This window comes from Oryctolagus cuniculus, chromosome 2 (assembly GCF_964237555.1).
Source record: "Oryctolagus cuniculus chromosome 2, mOryCun1.1, whole genome shotgun sequence".
Classification (NCBI taxonomy): Eukaryota; Metazoa; Chordata; class Mammalia; order Lagomorpha; family Leporidae; genus Oryctolagus; species Oryctolagus cuniculus.
The window spans coordinates 109,682,838-109,707,636 of NC_091433.1; the positions used below are offsets into that span (position 1 = coordinate 109,682,838).

Genomic DNA, 24,799 nt, shown 5'->3' on the forward strand with positions numbered 1-24,799 from the left:
TATGTATATGATCACTGTGCTGATCTCCACCCCTCCTCCTGATGTACTTTTTACTTTGTTCTAAAACTGTGGGCTTGCGCAGAACTTCCTCTTTATCTGATTTCTTGTTCTCCATAGGTAGATACAAATTTTTTTTAAGGGTAATTTTTTTAACCCAGATTTCACAAGTGTTTGGTGCAAGATTGGTCCCACATCTTTGTCTAGGGTAATAACTGCTTTTTACTGCTTGCTGCCTGCCTGTGAATATTTGATTGAGATAAATGCTACAAAACTAGTCATATCCATCTATGCTGTTCTTACTGCTTTAACCAGTGCCATAATAGCCACTCACTCACTGGCTCTCCAGGATTGTAAAGGTGGCCTGGGCTGCAGACACCCTCATGCCCTGCATCACCTGGCTGTAAGCGCCATTGCTGGCCCCTGTTGTGGAATTCAAGCAGAGTTCTGTGTCTCTGTGATGTATATTTGGCCCTATCTTTCAATATAGGACCACAGCTTCTTCCGTGGGTGGCAAACTCCACATCAGCTTTGCCCACCACTTTTCCTTCTGGGCCAGTCTCCATATGGACTTTCACTGGGTTAAGCGGAGAGAAGTTGGAGATGTTGTTCTTGGTCACTTTGTGTGGTGGCCCTTTCCTGTGGACACAGTGGCAGTGGTGCTCTGTACTGTGAACTCGCTGTCTCCGTATCTAGTCCTACAGTAGCTGAGGTCTCTTCCGAACAGATCAGTGGTGAAGCTGTAGCCATCGCCGAGGCCATTGTACTCCTCATAGCCCCATAGCTGGCACCGTAGGCATCAGGCCTCATTCTCTCTAGGCCTGCCTGTTTCACAATGCCAATATATCTTTGGGCTGTGCCAGGCAGGTTGTAGGGCCTGGGCCACTGAACAGACATGAACTTCAGTGGAGGATCTGAATATGACGGCACTTCCTAACTTCAGTATATGTGTCCTATTCTCTCCTTGTGCTTCCCTAGTGCCTTCTCTGCTGGCCCCCGAGAGGCAAACTGCATGAAGGGCTCCCCTGTAATTTTGCCCTCGGGGTCCACAGGTGATCCTGTTTGGCACTATTTCCAACCCTGAGAAAACAAGTTTCTTCCTTTGTACATCCAAAGGAGAGTCCTTGAGGCTGCACGGAACTATCATTAGCAGTGTTAGTGTTGTTTGGACTGGTGTGCTTTAACTCCCAATCCATCTTGGTTCTGTGAGACTTAAACATCTCAGTGTACCCATGCTTTCCCTGTGTTTCTCAGGACCATGTTTACATCATCTTCTGATTCAAGTTCAACAAATGCCTCTCCACTCTGCCTGAATTCTCTAGTGCAGATAAAATGGAGGTGTTCGGCCCCGTCGTGAATGGTGCAGTCAGACAGGAAGTTCTGCATGTCCTCAGTAGAGCAGGATCAGGACAGGCCATGGAGCTTGACCACCTCCCTCATGGACACATGACAGGGTAGATATCAGACAAACTTGGGTTCACCTTTTTATGGCTTGAGTTCCATCAAGGATACCTTCAGTGGGAGACATCTCTGGTAGATAACAAACTGTCCACTGAGGAGAGTAGGACTGGTTTCTGTTTTCATCCAGCAAGAGTGCTTATATCCAATGGACCCTAAATTCCACCCAAAGCTTAGAAACACGAGGGCGCCAGGGAAACTCCAGGTGCATCCTTTTGTTCTTAACCTCTAGGAGCCAGAGAGCAAGCAGAGATGGCGCTGAGGGCACACCTGCCACCACAAGGAGCAGGTGCAAGTATTTAATCTATACTTGATAAGCAGACATGTATTGGAGGAAAGAAATTCTCAAGTATGTTAACAGAGTTCTACTTATTCAAATTAACCACAATTAAGCATATTCTGTTTCCTTTTTTTGCACTTCAACTTTTTTTGGATAATTTTTCTCTTAGTACTATTTATAAAATAAAAATATACCCACTAAATAAAGTTGTCTTTTTTTGTTTTTGTTTTTGGCAGACAGAGTTAGAGTGAAAGGTCTTCCTTCCGTTTGTTCACCCCCCCAAATGGCCGCTACGGCCGGCATGCTGCTCCTTTCCGAAGCCAGGAGCCAGGTGCTTCCTCCTGGTCTCCCATGCGGTTGCAGGGCCTAAGCACTTGGGCCATTCTCCACTGCCTTCCCGGGCCACAGCAGAGAGCTGGACTGGAAGAGGAGCGAGGAGCAACTGGGACTAGAACCCGGAGTACCAGTACCACAGGCAGAGGATTAGCCTAGTGAGCCGCGGTGCTGGCTAAAGTTGTCTTCTTTTAATGAAGCATTGTAATAATTTGGCTTCTGGGGGCCCTGTTAGTTTGTTTTCACTGTTGAGCACTTTTTCAGACATCGTTGAAAACATGCCTGCTGGCTTATCATATTTGTGTGCTTCCAGACCCATCCTGATTTTTGTTTTCCTGCTGGACTTTATGTCATTAGCTATGGCTTACATGTCATCATTTCTTTGAGTAGGAATTACATTAGACCAAATTTGTGTGCCCATGAGACCTAGTGATAGAAAGTGTGCTGCTGTTCTTAGGAAATGGTCATTGGTTGTTTTTTTTTCTAATTCATTCATTCAGAGATCATGTTGCTCTCCCATGCTTTCCATATGTGATTTCATGATCTTTATGTCCTTGTTCTATACTGATGAACTTGTTCTCACCAGTGACTGGATTTTATGGGGAAACCTGGCAGTTTCACATTTGTTCTCTAAAGAAGAATGTGAAAAGTTGAGTGGGATAGGAAAAGTTTGCCAACTAGTGTGTCTGTTTCTTCACACAGTGGCAAATGGCCAGTTGTTACTTGAGTTTACCTTTGTTATTCCTGGCAGGCTTCTGTGGAGAGATGCTTCTGTTGAGAGCCTAGTTGCTATTTCAAAGTACCAAATTTTTTTTTTCTCAAAAAATTTACTCATCCCATGTGTGAATTATGAAAAAAGTAAATAAATTTTCTAGGAAATACAGTAGTCTTCAGCAAAATTTCTCATTTGCTGCCGTGTTTGATGTAAACGACCTACTTTAAGATTATCTCGGCCGGCGCCACGGCTCAATAGGCTAATCCTCTGCCATGCGGCGCCGGCACCCCGGGTTCTAGTCCCGGTCGGGGCGCCGGATTCTTTCCCGGTTGCCCCTCTTCCAGCCAGCTCTCTGCTATGGCCCGGGAGTGCAGTGGAGGATGGCCCAGGTGCTTGGGCCCTGCACCCCATGGGAGACCAGGAGAAGCACCTGGCTCCTGGCTTCGGATCAGCGCGGTACGCCGGCCGCAGCGCGCGGCCATTGGAGGGTGACCCAACGGCAAAGGAAGACCTTTCTCTCTGTCTCTCTCTCACTGTCCACTCTGCCTGTCAAAAAAAAAAAAAAATTATCTCAATTTTTTTTTTTTGCAGTTCTTCAAGAATCCCCCAAATCTTTTTTTCTGTTTTGTGTTTTCCCCTTTAATCAGTAATAAAGTCCCATTTGCACATAGGTTTGCAGAGAAATGGTAGGACTGATTGTTGTTGTATCTGCTGCCATCACTGCCATTTCAGGAAAAATAAGCCTATAGTCTCAGGACTGACAGTAATCATAGAGGTGGTCACTGGGGGCAGTGAAGAATACCATTTTCGAATATTGAGTTACTTATGTACACATGTATAATTTTGTATATTTAAAAAATTACAGATAGAGTGGTGCATTTTTCTACATCTTGTTTTTTCCCCTGTTATATCACTTTGGTGTTTCTGAGGAGGGATGCACTCCTGAAGTCCCTGTCCCACTGTTTTCACTGATCTTATGGACATTTTTTTTACAACATTATCTTTTCTAGTTCCTATCAAGATTCTCATCCAAATTGTTTTTTAACTGGGGCTTGTATAACATTTTCATGTGTGTTCATTTAAAAGCTTGCCTTTTATGATTTGGATCCTGGACCTACAAGAGTAAAAATAGCTTTTTTTTTTTTTCCCTGCCTCTTTGTGTGTGCTAGGTAATGTTTGGATCACAGGTAAAACTTCTGTATTGTTTTTTATGAGTCTGTTCAACATCCACATTGTGTTCTTCATTTTCATTGTTTGAGTATACTTAGTTCTTTGTGCCTAGTAAAAGAAATTTTATTGTTAGTTGATTTTCACTGAGCTTAGACTACTCTGTCATCACTTAGTTCTTTGATTCAGATAATTTCTAAGTGGACATTATTTCTTCTATGGTTAGAGTGATCATATTGTCTAAACCAAGACACTTGAGAGTAAAGGCAGTGGTGTTAACTATTATGTTGCCATAAGAATTGTAAATTAGAGCTGTCTTAAGCCAAGGTATGTATGTTGTTACCTTGTTATTGAAGTGAAAGACAATGGTAGAAAATGATTGGCCATGGTCAGGGCAGGAACTCTGAACACTGCTGTTGAATGGGTTCAGTTAATGCTGGGTTGCAAAGCACTGAGTGATATAAAACCATCATTCAAAATCATTGTGAACCTTTTTACTGTGACAGTTCATGGTCCAGTGCACTAAACATGTGGAACCAACACATTAAATATTAAAATTAATGCTTTTAAGCTTCGAATTCATTTTTGTTTATTTGAAATAGAGTGAAAGAGGGAGAGGGGAGGGATAATCAGGGAAAGAAAAAGAGAACTCTCCCATCCACTATTCATTCCTCAAATTCCCAAAATACACAGGGCTGGGCCAGGTCAAAGCCAGGATCCTGGAATCTGGAATTGGATTGGGGTCTTACTCATGGGTGGCAGGAATTCAGGTACTGGAGCCATTACTGCTGACCTAAATCAATAAAATCAGAGTTGAGAAAGGAGATGTAATGATGGGTACCACAGAAATATAAAGAATCATCAAGAATTACTACAAATAGCTATATGTCAACACATCGAAAAATCCAGAAAAAATGGATCGATTTCTGGACATATACAATCTACCAAAATTGAGTCATGAAGACACAGAAAACATAAATCCACCAAAAACCAAGACAAATTCCATCAGTAATAGCCTCCCAACAAAGAAAAGCCCAGACTGGCTGGCTTCACTGCTGAATTCTACCAAACTTTTAAAGAAGAACTAATTTAAATTCTCAAACTATTCAAAGCAATTGGAAGGGAGGGAATCCTCCCAGGCTCCTTCTATGAGGCCAACATCACCTTAATTCCAAAATCAGAAAAGGATACAACAATAAAAGAGAACTATAGACTAATATCCCTGATGAATATAGATGCAAAAATCCTCAACAAAATACTAGCTAATTGAATCCAACATGTCAGAAAGATCATTTACCTGGACCAAGTGGGTTTTATCCCTGGCATGCAGGGTTGGTTCAACATACGCCAGTCAATAAATGTAATGTATCACATTAACAAATTGAATAAAAACTTTGATTATCTCAATAGGTGCAGAAAAAGCATTTGATAAAATACAGCATCATTTCATGATAGAAACCTTAAGCAAACTGGGTATAGGGGAACATTCTTCAATACAATCAAGGCAATATATGACAAACCCGCAATCAGCATCATATTGAATGGGGGAAAGTTGGAAGCATTTCCACTAAGATCTGGAACCAGGCAAAGATGCTCACTCTCACCATTGCTATTCAAGATAGTTTAGGATGTTTTAACCAGAGCCATTAGGCAAGAAAAATCGATACAAATTGGAAAGGATGAGGTCAAATTACCTCTATTTGCAGGTGATATGATTCTATAGATAGGGGAAACCAAAATGAATGCTTTAGGATTAAAGTATGAACAACAGAGAGAAGGCAAATGTTTCCCAAAGAGGTGGCTAGCATTTTGATGAGACAGTAATGAGAGGAAGTTATCTCTTAATCTGCTGCTGTTTAAGATCTAGAAGCTTAATAAAAACCCTCTTATGGGAAATGAGCTTTGCCCCCTTCTGGGCTGATTGAACCCAAGAGTCAGGATGAATTGAGTTTCCATATCAGAAAACTAGGGTTAAGGATAAAGTAGAAATAGGAATCCTGGGACTGGTACTGTGGCTCAGTGGGCTAAGATGTTGTCTGTGGCACCGGTTTCCCATATGGGCACCAGTTCAAGTTTGGGCTGCTTCACTTCCAATCCAGGTCCCTGTTCATGGTGCCTAGGAAAGCAGCAGAGGATGGTCCATGTGATTGTGCCCCTGCATCTACATGGGAGACCAGCATTGTTGCAGTTGATTTCTTCTGAGAGGATTCGTTCCTGAGAGGAGGAGTGTGGTGGGGGCAAGAGGCACAGAGTCACCACAAAGACCCTGGGAGTCAGGTGAAAGCAGGCCTGAGGCGAGCAGCCTGCAGACTCGTTTATTTCAGTTGCTACAGCTGCTTATATAGCCAAGGCAGCCAATCCAGTCAAGGGGAGGTCTATGCCCTAACCAATCAGCTTGTTGCCAGGCAGGCTCCAAAGCCATCCGATCACAGCCTGTTGCCAGTCAGGCTCTGTTGTCAGTTAGGCTCTGTTGTCATGTGGTTTCTGAAGCCATCCGATCATGGCCTGTTGCCAGGCAGTTTCTGTTGTCAGTGGCCATCATGACATGACCTTCTCACCTCAGCGGCCATCTTGGCATGACCTTTTCACCTTCTCATTCTACCACACAGGATGAAGCTTCTGGCTCTTTGCTTTGGCTTAGTCCAGCCCCACTATTGTGGCCATTTGTGGAGTGAGCCAGCAGATGGAAGACCTCTCTTTCTGTCTCTCCCTCTCTCTGTAACTCTGCCTTTCAAATAAATAACATAAATCTTAAAACAAAAACAAAAACAAAAAAAAAAAAACGAAACCTCTACATTTCCTCTTGTTACCCTCCTTAAGAGAAGTGCCTCCTTCTGTGTGAATTGTGCCCCTGGTGTTCCTTGGTATACTCCATAAAGCATTATGCATAACTGCTCTGGAGTAATGAAACAATGATTTCAGTGCTTAAACTACTACAATAACAGACTTGATCTTGAAGGAAATTTACTAATCCTAGCTTCAGGGCATTCTTGGTTTATTGGCATAGCACACTCTGATTTTTTTTTTTTTTTTTTTTTTTTTTGCGCAGAGTTACACACACAGAGTTATAGGCAGTGAGAGACAGACAGAGAGAAAGGTCTTCCTTCCATTGGTTCACTCTCCTAATGTCTGCCACAGCCGGCACTGCGCCTATCCGAAGCCAGGAGCCAGGTGCTTTCTCCTGGTCTCCCATGCGGGTGCAGGGACCCAAGCACTTGGGCCATCCTCCACTGCTTTCTCGAGCCACAGCAGAGAGCTGGACTGGAAGAGGAGCAACCAGGACTAGAACCTGGGGTGCTGGCGCCGCAGGCAGAGGATTAGCCAAGTGAGCCATGGCGCCAGCCGCACACTCTGATTTTTAAGTAGCTTTCCTTCACATTTCTTTTTCTCTTTAGCTCGGTTTATTCATTTAGTTTTATTGAGCACTTACAAGGTACTGTTCACTAGACACTAATGGTAGAGTGGTAAAATATGTGACATCCTTGCAATCATAGAGCCTATTTATAAAAATACTAAGGGGGAAAGTGTTGAACAACTAAGTAAACTCAGTTGTTTTAAATACCCATGGGTACTGACTGTAAAATAGGATAATGTGATGGAGAATGACCTTGGTGAGACCTAGGGCTATTGAGCTGTGTTTAGGCAGAGAAGGCCTCTCTGAAGAGGTGGCAGATGAATTTAGGCCTACATGATAAAAAGCCAGAGGAGGAGAGTGAAGAGGGGTCCCAGCAGTAGAATAGCAAATATAAAAGTAGTAAATCAAGAATGACCGTGGCATGATTAAGGAACTTAAAGTCAATGAGGCTAAAGCATGTTAATGATAAGGGAGTATGGAGGAAGATAAAGTTGGAAAAGTAGGTAGAAGTCAGGTCACATTGGCCTTGGAGATATGATGAGACCTTTGGCCTTTATTCTACAATGAGAAGCTATTGGGTTTTATGCCAAGAGTGTACCATAATCTGATTTGCAATTTTCAGAGACTCCTTCTTTTAAAGAGGCAGAAGTAGAAACAAGGAAGTTCCATTAGAAAACTTTTTTCTTTTAGGTGAGGCATGTTGGTGTGGCTAGAGTGGTAGTGGATGGATTTCACTTGTGTTTTTGAGGCAGTTCTGACTGGATTTGCTGCTGGATCAAATAGAAGGTAAAGGGATTAGAAGGATCAAGAATGGTGCTTAGGTTTTGGTCTGAAAATATAGGTGGATGGTAGTATCATTTATTAGGATTAAGGTGGAATAACTTAGAGGTGTGCATCAGGAGTTCTGTGATAAATTTTATATGCTTAGGCTAGAGATACAAATTTTTGTATTATTGGCATTTAACTGGAATTTAAAGCCATGAGAATGGATGGGGTAACTTGAAGAAGTCCTCCTTTACTCCTAGTTTGTGGAAAGCTGTACTTTTTCATATGTTTTTCCTACTATTTTTCTCTTGCCCCTTCTGAGCACTTGATATCCCATACTCCGAGATTGTTCAGTTTTCTTTGTTTTTTTTTCTCTCTGTTCTTCAGATTGGATGATTTCTATTAATCTGACTTCAAGTTCACTGATTCATTCTTCTGTTCTTCTGCAGTCTGAAATCTGCTGTTAAGCCTCTCTAGGGAATTTTTTGTTTTAGTTGCAACTCTAGAATTTCCTTTTTATTTTACGTATTTAGTTACTTTATTTTCTATTGCTTAATAGTTTCATTGCATTGTTGCATTGATTCTTTTTTTAAAAAATTGATTTGAAAGGCAGAGTTATAGAGAGAGAGGGAAAAATAGAGATCTTCCATCCACTGGTTGACTCCCCAAGTGGCTACAGTGGCCAGGACTGAGCCAGAGCAAATCCAGTAGCCAGGAACTTCATCCGGGTCTCCCACCTGGATGGCAGGGGCCCAAGCACTTGGGCCATCTTCTGCTGTTTTCCTAGGTTCATTAACAGGGAGCTGGATCAGAAGTGGAACAGCTGGGACTCGAACCATCACCCATATGGAATGCCAGCAGTGCAGGTGGAGGCTTAACCTGCTAAGCCAGAACACCAGTTCTGACATTTTGCATTAATTCTTCAAAAATTGTATTATTGGATCTGGTACTTGGCCCCTGCACCCACATAGGAGACCTGGATGAGGCTCTTGGCTCCTGGCTTTGACGTAGCCCAGCCCTGGTCATTGCAGCCATTTGGGGAGTAAACTAATGGGTGGAGATCTCTCTCCTCTCTCTTGCGGTTTCTCCGTCTCTTTCTGTAACTCTGATTTTCAAATAACTAAATAAATCTTTTCTTAAAAAATTTATTTTACTTAGTTCTTTTAAATATATGTAGTAGCTGTTTTGAAGTCTTCATTTGCTAAATCCAGCATCTGGGAACACTCAAAGCATTAATCTCTAAAATATGTCCCTCTCACTGTATCTGACTACTTTGGTTTCTTTTTTATTTTTATTATTTTATGGATTTTTTTTTTAAAGCAAGAGAGCAAGCATATCTTCCATCTGTTGGTTCACTCCCAGGTGGCTGCAACAGCCAGTGCTGGGCTAGGCTGGAGCCAGGAGCCAGGGACTTCTTCGAGGTCTCCTACTTGGGTCATCTTCCACTGCTTTCCCAGGCCATTAGCAGGGAGCTGGATAGGAAGTGGAGCAGCTGGGACTTGAACTAGCACCCATCTGGGATACTGGTGTCACAAGTGGAAGCTTAACCTGCTGGCCTCTCGTTTTTGTTATCAAGCTTGGTTTTGTTACGAGCTTCATCTGTATATGCATAGCATAGTTTTCAGCCAGAGATTGGTTTTAGAATACAGTAAATGCCTTGAGGCAGGAAGGCTCCATTCTTTGCTGTTAGTTGTCTGTGCACTGGGGTTGCTTTTAGGGCTGCCCCAGCTTGGCTTTCTTCTGGCTTCTTCTTTAGCTCTTCTGTATGTTTGTGCCAAGTTCGTGGGCCAGGCAGTGTGGGTAGCCTGGGCCCACTGTTGACTCTGCTGTGCATGTTCTTACCTATGGGCTATGTGGAGAGCTTTCTAAGCCTCATTCAGCTGTCTCACTTCCTGAAGCTCCCTGTTAAGTCTATAGCTGGAATGCCTGTCCCTTGCTTAGCCCAGTTGGAACAACTTCCTCAGGCTAGCAGAGCCACTTGCTGTCCCTGTTCATTAGCCTCTGAGATTGCCACGTGGACTAACAACACTTCAAATCAGATCATTCTTATCTGGCAGTCAATCTGCCGATTTTCAAGGCCTTCCCAATCTTGAACTTCTGAAGTTACAGGGCTGGGAGGGATGAGGACAGCTCCTGGAGACTCTGTGCTGTTCTTCTCTGGAAACTCAGTGGTTTTCACGAATAAATGCTTCTCAGTCTGTTGGATGTCTGTGGTTGATTTCTCAAGTACTGAAGTGGTGGTCTTTAACCCGTCTGACCAGCTTTATAGTTGCTTTTTGGTGGACTATTTCTTGGCCTCTTCCCTGTGTTTTGCCACAAGTTAGTAATTAGTAGTCTTCTGTACATTTTGTGAACATTCCCCTGGATGCTTTTGATATGCGTCCACACTTGAGAATCGTTAACATCTAGAATTCCTCAAGCTCTAAATATGTACATGTTAACATTAAGATATAGTAAACATTTTGCCATATTGATTCTCTAAAAAAGTCTTTAATATCTTAGGTGTTATATAAATAGGGACCTAATTTTAAAACAGAAGTGTCTAAAGAGAGACTACATTGTAGACCTAGCCTTTGCCAAATTGGCCAGTAGTCTTTATTATTTATGTGTTTAAGTTGGCAGACTTAGCTGTTGAACTTCTTATGGTATTCTTTTTATGTTCTGCTTAGTTGGCTAGTATCCATTTCCTAAAACATTTCTTAATGTAATTTTTCATTTTTTTAAAAAAGATATATTTATTTATTTGAAAAACAACAGAGAAGGGGGAGACAGAAAGATCCTCTATCTACTTGATCACTCCCCAGATGGCCGCCTCAGCTGTGAGTGGGCCAGCACAAAGCCAGGAGCCTGGAACTCCATTTGGGTCTCCCATATGGGTGGCAGGAGCCCGGGTACTTGGGCCAATCTCTGCTGCTTTCCCAGGCACATTAACAGGGAGCTGGATCAGAAGCAGAGCAGCCAGGATTTGTACCAGTGTTCCCATGGGCTGTTGACATTGCAGGTGGTGCCTTAACCCACTGTGCCACAACACCAGCCCCCCAGTATAATTTTCCAGATTGGTTAGTTTCTTTAGCAGTACATTAGAGGTTGATGGAATCTGTGTTCCTTAAAGGATATTATTCATGGCTGACATATTAGAGGAGACTAAATTGGGAACACTGGCTTGTTACAGAACATCAGCTAATTGATCTTTTTTGTTACTTTGGAAAGACTATCAATTAGATTTTGGGGATATGAGTAATTGTCCAGTTCTAGACCCATTATATGATGAATATATAGACAAAGGTACATTAAACTCTTAGACCAGTTGTGGACAAGCATACCATAAAATAGATAAGTCTTTTTTAATAGAGTGCAAATGCATGGAAATCTTAAATAATGAACTGAATCTAGTACCTAGAGACATTTTTGGTATGTTTAATTTTTCTGGGCTAGTGGTTTTCAACGTGTGATCTAAGAACCCCTGGGGATCTTTAGACTATTTCAAGAAGTTCGTGAAGTCATGACCACTTTTATAGTAATTTTGAGATGTTATTTGATTAATTGCCTTTTTCACTCTTGCAAGAAATAGCACTGGGGGGCGGCATTGTGGATAGCAGTTGCCTGCAATGCCACATCCCATATGGACATGGGTTCATGTCCTGGCTGCTCCACTTTCTATCTATCTCTCTGCTAATGGCCTGAGAAAGCAGCAGCAGATGACCCAAATGTTTGGGCTCCTACCACCCATTTGGGAGATCTGGAGGAAGTTCTGACTCCTGGCCAAAGCCTAGCCCAGGCCTGCTTGTTGTGGCCAGGTGGAGGTGAACCAGTGGATAGGATTCTCCTCCCTCCCTCCCCCCCTCCCTCCCTCCTTCCCTCCCTCCCTCCCCTACAGCTCTGACTTTCAAATGAATAAATAAAAAAAAATCTTAAAAACAGTAGCAGATAGGAGAATTCATCTGTATTTTCTTAAGCTGTACACTAAGATAATTGAGAAAATGTTACCCTTCATTAATTTTTTTTTGCTTTAGGAGATAGTCATTTTTTTATAAAATGTTATTTATGCAAATATGTAATAGGCTTTTAAATATTTTGTAACTTTATTGGTTTTAATTTCTAATGTAATTAATGTTGGTAGATAAAATTCACAAACATTTTTGGGGATCCTCTAATTTTGATGAGTGTAAAAGGGGCTCTGAGATAATAAAGTGTTGAAGCTACTACATACATATTTCTCCTTTAAAAATGTAATTGAAGGCCGGCGCCGCAGCTCACTAGGCTAATCCTCTGCCTAGCGGCGCCGGCACACCGGGTTCTAGTCCCGGTTGGGGCGCCGGATTCTGTCCCAGTTGCCCCTCTTCCAGGCCAGCTCTCTGCTGTGGCCAGGGAGTGCAGTGGAGGATGACCCAGGTGCTTGGGCCCTGCGCCCCATGGGAGACCAGGAAAAGCACCTGGCTCCTGGCTCCTGCCATCGGATCAGCGCGCGGCGGCCATTGGAGGGTGAACCAACGGCAAAAGGAAGACCTTTCTCTCTGTCTCTCTCTCTCACTGTCCACTCTGCCTGTCAAAAAAAAAAAATGTAATTGACACCCTCCTGTGCATATTAGATTTATTTTATTTATTTGAAAGAGTCACAGAGAGAGGTAGAGACAGAGAGAGAGAGGTCTTCCATCCACTGGTTCACTCCCTAGATGGCCGCAATGGCCGGAGCTGCACCGATCTGGAGCCAGGAGCTTCTTCCGGGTCTCCCATGTAGGTGCAAGGGCCCAAGGACTTGGGCCATCTTCTACTGCTTTCCCAGGCCATAGCAGAGAGCTCGATCGGAAGAGGAGCAGCCGGGACTAGAACCGGTGCCCATATGGGGTGCTGGTGCCTCAGGCCAGGGCTTTAACCAGCTCTGCTACAGTGCTGGCCCCCTTATTGTGCATATTATATTACTATATCACAGTTGTTTCCTATGTCATGAATTTTAATGAGTCCGTAAGAATTCATCATATAATTTACCTTAACCTTGTAAATAATGCTATGACAAATTTGTGAACATTCTTGGTCAGTTTCTTATAATTTTTAAAATTTAAGATGATTTACTTCAGTTGACTGGTATACTACTAATTGCCTGGCGTTCTTCATGACATTGGGGTTGGGGGTTGGGAGTGGGAAAGATGAATGTAATTCCTGCTGTGCAGAAAAGAGTTACCATAGCAGATCTGAGACTGCTTATCGTTAGGCCTGCTTGCAAGGTTGGCTCTTGGCTGGCATCTGAGGACTTGTCTATATTAACACTGATATGAAACATTCCCTACATGATAAGAGTGACTCTTTGTGCCTAAGCTATTTGTATAAGCCATGTGTTTTATACTGAACGCTTGCTTTCCTTTATGAAGTCTGGAATTTTGGTTTGTGATAGGCAAAGGGTATTTACATGACCAGCCCCTAATGACCAAAAGGCTTGGACACTGAATCTCTAATGAGTTTTTCTGTTAGACAGCACTTTGCATGTGCCTCAAAATTAACTGTCGGAGACACTGTGTCCTATATACCTCCACTGGGAGAAAGCTCTTGGAAGCTAATAGCTTGGTTTCCTTCAAACTTGTGTCTAAGTGATTTTTCTCTTTGCTGATCCAACTAAATGCTGAAACCTGTGAGCTCTTCTAATGAAACACTGAACCAGGAAACAGTCTTGGGAACTTATGCCAGCAAGGTACTTATAGTTGAGTAGGGAAGAAGAGAGAAGTATATAATTATGGTATAGTGCCATAAATAGAAAATAGGAGTGTAATGAACAACATAAAGAGTCAATAAACAGAGGATGGAGGGCAGAGGGCTTCCCAGGGAAAACCACCATCAAGTACTTGGAAGGATGAATAGAACTTTATGATCTGAAGGAAGAGATAAGTGAGTGGTAAGCAGGTAGCATGAACTAATGGGAATAAAGTACACACTGTGTTGGAGCTCCAGACATTTTCGGTAATGTTAAGTGATCATATTGGCAAGGTAAGCAGGGAGTTATTTAAGAGTTTCAAGTTTGGAAAACATTGCGTCCGGAGAGTAATTGAAAGGGGGTACCAGGGCCGGTGCTGCGGCTCACTAGGCTAATCCTCCACCTGCGGCGCTGGCACCCTGGATTCTAGTCCCGGTTGGGGCGCTGGATTCTGTCCCTCTGATATATATAAAAGTAGGACCATCCTCTCTGTACCCTGATGTCACTAAATGGAGAGAAATTAGTGGAGGCTTGTCAGTATAGATGATCTTTTAGGAGGTAGTAAGGTGGATTAAATCAAGAGAGATGTTTGTTGAACTCATTGATCTTTTCTACCTTAGAAATTACACGGTTCTAGGAGCCTGGGAAAAGCAGCAGCAGATGGCCCAAATGTTTGGGCACCTCTGCAACGTCTGGGTCTGGGCCAAGCCAAAGCCAGGAGCCAGGAACTTTATCCTGGTCTCCCATGCCGATGGCAAGGCCCAAACACTTGGGTCATCTGCTGCTTTTTCTAGGCCATTAGCAGGGAGATGGTTCTGAAGTGGACCAGCTGGGACACAATCCAGGCTTATATGGGATGTTGCAGTGTTGCAGGTGGCAGCTTAACGTGCTATGCCACAGTGCTGGCCCTCATCATTATAGTCTTATCATTTTGGAAAGTTATATAAATGGAGCCATACAATGTGAGAGATTTACCTTATTTACTCAGCATGCTAGCCTTGAGATCCAGCCAAATTGTTGGGTGTTTCAATAGTTTGTTCCTTTTTATTACTAAGTAAGTTTCCATGATATGAATATACCTTGTAGGTGGCACATAATTAGATCACATCTTCAAAATCTGTTCTACTTATCGCTCTTTTAATTAATGTATTGAGACTATTTACATTTAATGTGATTATTTATATGTTAGACTTAATTAAATCTGTCATTTTTCTTTATTGTTAGTTCCCTGATTTTTGGGTTTTCCTTTTCCTGACTTCTTGAGGGGTTACCTGACCAATTTTTAGAATTTTATTTTTGAGTTATCTGTAATATTTTTGATTATATCCTTTGTGTAGATATTTTAATGGTCATATTACTGTTTTAGAGTGTATTATTACATATAGTGTATATGGAAATAGTAATACAGCAACCACTTTTATACTGTATATATAATATATATAGCATCACATTCTACCAGTGTTGACATCTTATCAGCTTGAATGAAATTTAGAAACCTTGCCTTATTTAAAGTCCTTTTTCCTCTCCAGTTCATAATATAATTGTTCCAAATATCTCTCTTACTTGAGAACTGCAATAGACAATGTTATACCTTTTTGCTTTAATGATCAAACATAATTTGAAAAACTCAAAAAGGAATTTGGTCTTCAGGTCTTCTCCCCTTTGTTATTCCTTTTTGTGTTTTAAGATTCCTTCTTTTATTATTCCCTTTCTGTTTTAAGAACTTCCTTTAGTGATTGTTTTTGGGCTAAAAAATCACTAATGAGAAATTCCTGTAGTTTTTATTTATGAGAATGTTTTGATTTTCTTATTACCCCTTAATAATAACTTTTTCAGATATGGGGTTTGAGGTTCATTTTTTTTTTAAATATTTGAAATGTGTTATACCACTTCCTTCTTACTTCCATGGTTTCCAGTGAGAAATCTGCTGTAATTCAATTTGTTTTTTCATAGTATGTAATGTGTCTTTTCTCTCTGATTGCTTTCAAGATGTTTTCTTTGAGTTTCCTAAAGTTCATTTCCAGTATTTCTTGGCATGGGTTTCTTTAGGTTTATCTTGTTTGAGATTTACACAGGTTTTTGAATCTTTTTTTTTTAATCTTTTTATTTATTTATTTGACAGATAGAGTTAGAGAGACAGAGACAAAGGTCTTCCTTCCATTGGTTCATTTCCCAGATGGCTGCTACGGCTGGTGCTACACTGTTCTGGAGCCAGGAGCCAGGAGCTTCTTTTGTGTCTCCCAAGTGGGTGCAGGCGCCCAAGTACTTGGGCCATCTTCCATTGCCTTCTCGGGCCACAGCAGGAAGCTGGATTGGAAGAGGAGCAACCAGGACTAGAACCCAGCACCCATATGGGATGCTGGTGCTGCAGGTGGAGGATTAACCAAGTGAGTCATGGTGCCTGCCCCGAGCTTCTTGAATCTTTATGTAAGGTCATGTCTTTGCTAAGTTTGGGAAATTCTAGCCATTGATCCCTCAGATACTTTTTTTGCCCCATGCTTTTTCTTTGCTTCTGGGATGCTGATGATAGGAATATGAGATCTCTCATATTCTCTTGCTTCAGTAAACCTGAAGAAAGACAACAAGAATACTCCATGTAAGCAAGAGAGAAAACAGACTATAGAGAAAAATTAACAGACCTTCAGGGACCCCTAGAACTATCACCAAAGATCTGAGATCTCATATTCCTATCATCATCCCAGAAGCAAAGAAAAAGGATGGGCAAAAAAAGTATCTGAGCAAAAGTATCAGGAGCTTCTTCTGTGTCTCCCATGCGGGTGCAGGCATCCAAGCACTTGGGCCATTTTCCAGTGCCTTCTTGGGCCACAGCAGAGGAGCAACCAGGACTAGAACCCAGTGCTCATATGGGATGCTGGCACTGCAGGCGGAGGATTAACCAAGTGAGCCATTTTCTTTTCTTTTTTTTTTTTTTTAAGATTTATTTATTTATTTAAAAGCCATAGTTACACAGAGAGGAGAGGCAGAGAGAGAGGTCTTCCGTCCAATGGTTCATTCCCCAGTTAGCTGCAATGGCTGGAGCTGCGCCGATCTGAAACCAGGAGCCAGGAGCTTCCTCTGGGTCTCCCACATGGGTGCAGGGGCCCAAGGACTTGGGCCATCTTCTACTGCTTTCCCAGGCCACAGCAGAGAGCTGGATCGGAAGGGGAGCAGACGGGTCTCGAATCAGCACCTATATGGGATGCCGGCACTTCAGGCCAGGGCATTCACCCACCGCGCCACAGCGCCGGCCCCAAGGTCTCTAAATTTAACGTGTCATCTGAGGCCTCTTTCAGGCTAGGGTGTTAACCCATTGCACCACAGCTCTGGCCCCTATCCTCCATTTTCTGTTGAGCTCATTCATTAAAGTTTTCTGTTTTAATTGTATCTTTTGTTCTACAATTTTCATTTTAAAAATGTCTTGTATTAAGTATTTCTACCTTTTTTCACTCGTTTATCTTACCCATTGAAGCATTTTATAAAGAATGCTTTCAAATACTTATCAGATAATTTCAAGATTTGAGTCATCTTGGTGTTGGCATCAGTTGCCTGTCCTCATTCAAGTTAAGATTTTCTTTATTTAAGTTCTTAGTGTGAGTGATTTTCAGTTGTATCTAGTGCATTTGGGGTGTCATAAGATTCTTATTTATGTTATGTGTCTTAGGTGGCCTTTTCTGTTTTTGGAGGGTAAAAGTGTATGTGTGCAACATCTCATTACTGCCCTTGAGAGTGGGATGGACGTCTAGGCATCTTACTCATCCTCCATTGGTACTCTCTCCCCTAATTATAATCTTGAGAATTATGACCCTAAACATTTTAATCAACCCCTTTTGTCTTGGGATCCCTTGTGGACTTATAAGGAAGGAGAAGGAGAAAGAGCTAGGAGAGAACTACATAATTTTCTAGATTGCTAAAGTTTAAGTCTACCCTGAAGACATTATTGGCTTCCTCCAGGCTTCTCAGTGGTGGGCTTTTTACCAGAAGCATCAATATTACCTTGGAGCTTGTTAGAAATTCTCAGGCACTTCCTCAGACCCACTAAAGCAGAATATTTGGAGGTAGAGTCTAGAATTTTCTGTTTTAATACACCCTTCTGATGATTTGTTAAATATTTAAGATAAGTTTGGAAAACAATGTGATACATGGTCTTGTTTATAATTTTTGACTGTCTATTGTATTGGAGTCTGTGTCTCCCTTTAGATCCATTAACATTAGTTTTAAATAGTCAGGCACCCTAGTATGGGGTGTGTATCATTACTACATTTCTTAAAGTCACTTCTTCCTGTTGAATTGATCCCTTAATCATTATATAGTGCCCTTCTTTGTCTCTTTCAACAGTTTTTATGTTAAAGTCCATTTTGTCTGATAGTAGAATGGCTACTCTTGCTCATTTTGCTTTTCTGTTGGCATGGGACATCTTTTTCCATCCTTTCACTTTTAGTTTTTGTGTCTCTTTGATGGTGAAGTGTGTTTCTTGCAGGAAACAAATAGATCTTGTTTTTAAATAGGTCATTTTTAATCACTCAGCCAGTCTGTATCTTTCAATTGGAGAATTTAGCCCATTTACATTCAAGTTTATTAATAGATAGCAATTGTTCCTGCCATTTTTCCATAAATATTCCTATTGTTTGTTTTTGGGTTTCCTTTATACTTTTACTAGGAGATTTCTGCCTTCACATTCTTTTATGATGACTTTCTTTTCTGTTTCTGTGTGTAGCATATCCTAAGTATCATTTGTAAGGCTGGACAAGTGGTGACAAATTCTTTTAATTACTGTTTGTTTTGGAAGGTCTTTATTTTTCCTTTAAGTGTAAGTGAGAGCTTTACTGGGTCTGGGTTGACAGGTTTTCTTTGAGGACTTGGACTGTATTTCCATTCTCTCCTAGCCTATAGGATTTCTGATGAGAAATAAGCTGTCAGTCCCATTGGAGATCCTTTGAATCTGGTGTTTCATGTACTTTTTAGAATCTTTTCATTATATTTTACTTTTGAAAGTTTGACTATAATGTGTCATGGTGAAGGTTTTTTCTGGTCACGTCTATTAGGAATTCTGTCATGGTGCCTAGACTTGATTTGCCAAGCCACAGCACTGACCAATCCCTGTTGGTTAGGCAGGTGGCTCTGGGAATGCCACAACTATGCCTGTGGATGAGGGAGGTTTGTGGGGCTGATGGTGGATCCCCTGCTCCCTGAAACTGTGGAATAGGGTGTGCAGTAGGAATTTGCTGGCTCTTTGGACAGCCACTGTGTCTGGCTTCAGAGGCTCCGGGTTCCACTTTCTGAGGAGAACGCTGATCCTTTGTGCAGTTCATACTCTTGCATGGAGCCTAGGCACCACGGGCTCACTGTGGGTTGTTGATTCACCTTAGCAAGAGAGGAGCCAATGCTGTGATCCTGATGGGCTCATACACTTCCACCTGCTGATGATAGAGGAAATCAAGCATGTCCAGCTTGGGTATTACCCTGTACTCTTGCCTCACTCTCCAGCGCTGTTCAGGGCTCCCTGGCCCCACCCAGCATATGTCTCTGGATATCCACTGAAGGAGCAGATACTCTACTAAGCTACAGAGGCATATTTCAAAGATAAAAGCCAATAGAGGAGAAGATCAACAGGTGTTTCCACAAATGCCTAAAAATAAACATGAAATATAAGAACCATGAATAAGAAAGATAATATGACTCCTCAAAGGAATACAACATTTTAGCATTAGAATGTGAGGACAGATTGATGAAATTCCTGAAAAGGAATTCAAAAGAATGATCATAAGTTTACTCAAAAAACAGAGAAGCGAATTCGTAAGTTAGAGAAATACGTACATGACATGGATGAAAAGTCTTCCTGCAAAACAGAGATATTGAAGGGAAATAAAACTGAAATATTAGTAATGGAAAATAAAACATGCAATGGAAAGCCTTAGCAACAGACTTGGTGAGACTGGAGAAAAAATATCCGAGCTAGAAGATAAGTCCTTGGAAATAGAAAGAAAGAAGAAAAAATTAGAAAAATTGAAAGCAGTGTTCATGATCTGTGGGATACTATCAAACTTCCAAACATACATGTCTTAAGAGTTTGTGAAGGTGTGGAAAGAGAGAATGGATTAGATGACCTGTTCTGTGAATTAATAGCAGAAAACTCTCCTAATTTGGAGAAAGGGACATCTGAGTTCAGGAAGCACATTGACTGTCCATTCTAAATAAGTTCTTTTTTTTTTTTTTAAGGTTGGTTTGTTTATTTGAAAGACCGAGTTACACAGAGAGAGACAGACAGAGAGATAGCTCTTCCACTGCTGGTTCACTCCCCAAATGGCTGCAACAGCCAGAGCTGAGCTGATCCAAAGCTAGGGGCTTCTTTGGGGCCTCCCGCCTGTGTGCAGGGGCCAAGGACTTGGACCATCCTCTGTGCTTTTCCAGGTGCATTAGCAGGGAGCTAGATTGGAAGTGAAGCAGCCAGGACTTGAACCAGCATCCATATGGGATGCCAGCGCTGCTGGTTAGGGCTTTAACTGGCTGCTCCATGGTGCTGGCCCGAGTAAGTTCTTTTAGCCTATTTCATTTGGACTCCTGTTTACTGTGTCTTTTGCCTTTCTATGGTTTCATTCTCCTAAACCTTCTTCTGAGTTCTTTTATATTTCATGTTTTAAAAGTTTGTTGGGGCCGGCGCCATGGCTCACTTGGTTAATCCTCCGCCTGCGGTGCCGGCATCCCATATGGGTACCGGGTTCTAGTCCCGGTTGCTCCTCTTCCAGTCCAGCTCTCTGCTGTGGCCAGGAGGGCAGTGTGGATGGCCCAAGTGCTTGAGTCCCTGCTGCTGCATGGGAGACCAGAAGGGGGCACCTGGCTCCTGGCTTCGGATTGGCATAGTTCTGGCCATTGCGGCCATTTGGGGGGTGAGCCAATGGAAGGAGGACCTTTCTGTCTCTCTCACTGTCTGTAACTGTCAAATAAATAAATAAAAAAATCTTAAAAAAAAAAAAAAAGTTTGTTAGGGGGCCAGTGCTGTGGCATAGTGGGCTAAGCATCCGCTTACAGTGCCAACACCCCATATGGGTGCTGATTCATGTCCCAGTTGCTCCTCTTCTGATCCAGCTCTCTGCATATGGCCTGGGAGAGCAGTGAAAGGCGGCCTACTTGCTTGGGCCCCTTACATGCACATGGGAATCCTGGGCGAAGCTCCTAGCTTCAGATCAGCTCAACTCTGGCTGTCAAGGCCATTGGGGAGTGAACCAAACTCTGTCTCTCCCTCTCTCTCTAACTCTGCCTCTCAAAGAAATAAATAAAATCTTTTTTTTTTTTAAAGTTAGTAGAAAATTTCCAGAAATTTCATCTAGGCCTTTTTTCTATTTTAAAATGGTTGTTCAAGGAGGATGAGAAGTTTAAAAAAAAAATGAAATGTTCTTCAAAGGCAATGACTTCCTGAAAAGAAAAGCTTGCTAAATTTTGGAATCTCTTATTAAAGTTGTTCCTCACTCTGATTAAAAAAAAAAGTATTATGTGAAAGAATTCAGTGTAGTACTAATGGATAGAGGGATGGGCCAGTTGGTTAATCAACACTCTGCACTATAGAATTTTATTGTTTATAATAAAGAGTAAAATTTTAAAAATTAAAAAATTAAGTTGGTTGTTTTTGGTGCTTCTGATTTCAATGTGAACTTATTTTTAATGTTAGCTTGTAGTATTCAGTAGTTTCCTCCATATCTTGTTAGTAATAAGGTAATGTTTTTTTAATTTATATTTTATTTAATGAACATAAATTTCCAAAGTACAGCTTATGGATTACAATAGCTCCCCCCCATGACTTCACTCCCACCCACAACACTCCCCTCTCCCACTCCTTCTCCCCTCCCATTCACATCAAGATTCATTTTCAATTATCTTTATATACAGAAGATCAGTTTAGCATATATTAAGTAAAGATTTCAACAGTTTGTACCCACACAGAAACACAAAGTGTAAAACACTATTTGAGTACTAGTTATAGCATTAATTAAACACCTAAGAGTAATTGTGTATTAATTACAGAGTTCAACCAATAGTTTTAAGTAGAACATAAAAAATACTAAAAGGGTAAAGTATTAAGTTCTTTTTTTTCTTTTTTCTTTTTGTTTGTTATATAGTTTTTTTTTTATTTAATAAATGTGAATTTACAAAGTGCAACTTTTGTATTGTTGTGGCTCCCCCCCCCCCCAACCTCCCTCCCTCCCATGGTCCTCCCCTCTCCCACTCCCTCTCCCATCCCGCCCTTCATCGAGTTTCATTTTCAATTAAGGTAATGTTATTTTAAAAATGGTTTTTATTCTGTTTCCATATATTATACTTTGGGTGTTACTTATTAGTGCATTTTTTTATCTTAACTGCTCATCTATATTGTTGGCTAATGTTTAAATTATTGAATCTACAACTGTTATTAAAGTTGATGGACCACACAAAAATTGCCAAAAAAGATCAGATAATTAGAAGTTTCATATGGTTCAACCTTAGAAGTTTTTGAGAGTCCAGAGGTTACTGTTTTCACCAGATAATCTGATTGAGTTGAAGGAATTGAGGAATTAAGGTGATTCCTTTGGAAGTTTTATGTGCTTCAGAATCTTAGGTGCAACAAACCACAATTTATATGAAATATAATTTGTGTTGTCTATTCAGCAATATCATTTTTTACAATTAAAAAGAATCGGATTCTGGAACCAGTGTTGTGGCACAGTGGGTAAAAGCTTGTGACACCGGCATTCTGTGTGGGTACTGGGTCATGTCCAGGCCGCTCCAATTCTGATCCAGTTCCCTGCTATTGGCTGGGGAAAAGCAGCAGAGGATGGCCCAAGTGCATGGGCCCCTGCTACCCACATGGGAAACCTGGATGAAGCCCCTGGCTGTGGTCTGGCTCCTCAGCCCTTGGCATTGTGGCTACTTGGGGAGTGACGAGCGGATGGATGGAAGATTCTCTCTCTCTCTCTCTCTCTCTGTATTGGTCTCCCTCTCTTTATAACTCTTACTTTCAAATAAATATTTTTAAAAATGATTTTATCTACAATGCAAAGAAAGTAAACAAAACCAGGCACTTCTCAGTGTGATGATAGTTAAGAGTTCCCTCACAATTTCCTGTCACATCCCCCAATAGATACCATTGATTAAAATGATACAAAGAAAAAATAAGAACTTTTCTACTAATGTTGAAAATAGGGAATTCCAAACATATCATTAATTTAGAGAAATTTTTTTCTTTTATGTTGAAGTGTGAACGAACTACTAAGAGCTAATACACCATTCTCCTTCTCAAGAGAGCAGGCTAGGTTAATGGGGATTTTAAGTGGAGAAAAGTATAGGAAAATCATAAAAATTCTAGAAAGCTGGGTTGATTTTTCGAAATGGATTATGAACTTGTCCTAATGCTGTAGAGCACTTTTTAATATAGAAGGGTGGAGTTGGAAACAAAGGACGGATATGAGGGAGATGGGAAATGGCCCATCTGGAGCCTTTTCATAGCTATGGGTTTGGAACTAAGAATAGCATCTGGTCCCAAAAGAAAATACTTGTCACCTTATTCAGTAGTCCATGGGCCCAGTGGATCTTTTCTAATTAATTTTCCAAAAGCTTGGCCAGTTCAAAGCGGGGAAACAGTTTGGAATTAGGGGCGGAGATACTTCTCTACTGGGAGTGGTTATCCTTACTTGGTGAAATTGGTCTCTGGGAGGTAACTTAAAATACCAAGAAAATGCATATGGAGAGAGAGAGAGAGAGAGGCTGTTTTCAGATCCATATCCCTCTGTACTGCTAAAGAGCTGCTGAAAGTCTAAACCTGTATCTACCTTCTAATTCTTCTGCTTCCTTTTAAAAACCTTTATATTAAGAAGTACTAACGTAAAGAAATGAAGAGTTGCAAGTATAGATGCAAAGATATTTCACCTATTGTGAACATCTTGCCTTATAATCTAAGTGTAAATATTTGCTTCTTTCCAGAACCATGTGAGAGTACATTGCAGAGATCCACGTACCTTTACCCCTAAATAATTTAGTGTTTATTTCCTAAAAAAACAAGGACCATCTCTTGTATTACTGCAGTACAAGTGTCAAATTCTGAAAATTTGATTTTGGCATAGTATTATCAGTTATCTAGTTTATATTTTTTAATTTTTTCCAGAAATGTTGATAACTTTTTTTGTTTTCTGATCTAAGATCCAATTTTCAACTGTGTCTTCCATTTCATTGTCTAGTTTTCATTAGTCTCTTTACTCTGGGATATTTCCTAAGCCTTTGTCTTTGATGACCTTGACATTGTTTGAAGTGCAAGCCGTGTGTTTTATACATAGCCTCCCAATTTGGATATGTCTGCTGTTTCCTTGAGATTAGATTTAGATTATGCATTTTTGGCAGGAATACCTCAAAGTGAGGTTGTGTCCTCTGTGCTTAACTTCAGGTGGGACATGATCTCTGTCACATGATTGCTGACTTGAACTTCGATTACTTGACTAACACAATTCTCTTAGCTTCTCCACTGTAAAAATTAATGTTTTTCTTGGCACTGCGGCCGGCTCATCGTGCTGATCCGAAGCCAGGAGCCAGGTGCTTCTCCTGGTCTCCCATGGGGTGCAGGGCCCAAGCACTTGGGCCATCCTCCACTGCACTCCCGGGCCACAGCAGAGAGCTGGCCTGGAAGAGGGGCAACCGGGACAGATTCCGGTGCCCCAACCGGGACTAGAACCCGGTATGCCGGCGCCACAAGGCAGAGGATTAGCCTAGTGAGCCGCGGCGCCGGCCCTTTGTTGATTTTTATCTTTAGTATTTATGTAGACTCACAAATTCTTAGTTTATTCAATAAGTTATACTTATCTGTATTTGTTTTGTTACTTAAATTGTCCCCCTTTGGCCAGTGACAGCCCCTTGATAGCCTCTTGTGCCCTGTTGACATGTTCTGTTGGTTTTTCCTATAATATTTTCTTACTTGAAGACACTGAATGTTTTAGGTTCATCTTAAAGGTATGTTTCCAGGGGCTAGGGTTGTGGCACAGTAGGTTAAGCCACTGCTTGTGAGGCCAGCATTCCATATCAAGAGTGCTG

At 41.4% G+C, this 24,799-nt stretch overlaps 1 protein-coding gene and 1 pseudogene across 8 annotated transcripts in view; one reads left to right on the forward strand and one right to left on the reverse strand.

Moving 5' to 3' along the window:
• Positions 1–24,799, forward strand: part of MGAT4A (alpha-1,3-mannosyl-glycoprotein 4-beta-N-acetylglucosaminyltransferase A) — a 116,702-nt gene that overhangs the window by 14,846 nt on the left and 77,057 nt on the right. The window lies entirely within an intron of this gene.
• Positions 332–7,848, reverse strand: LOC103347724 (heterogeneous nuclear ribonucleoprotein F-like; annotated as a pseudogene).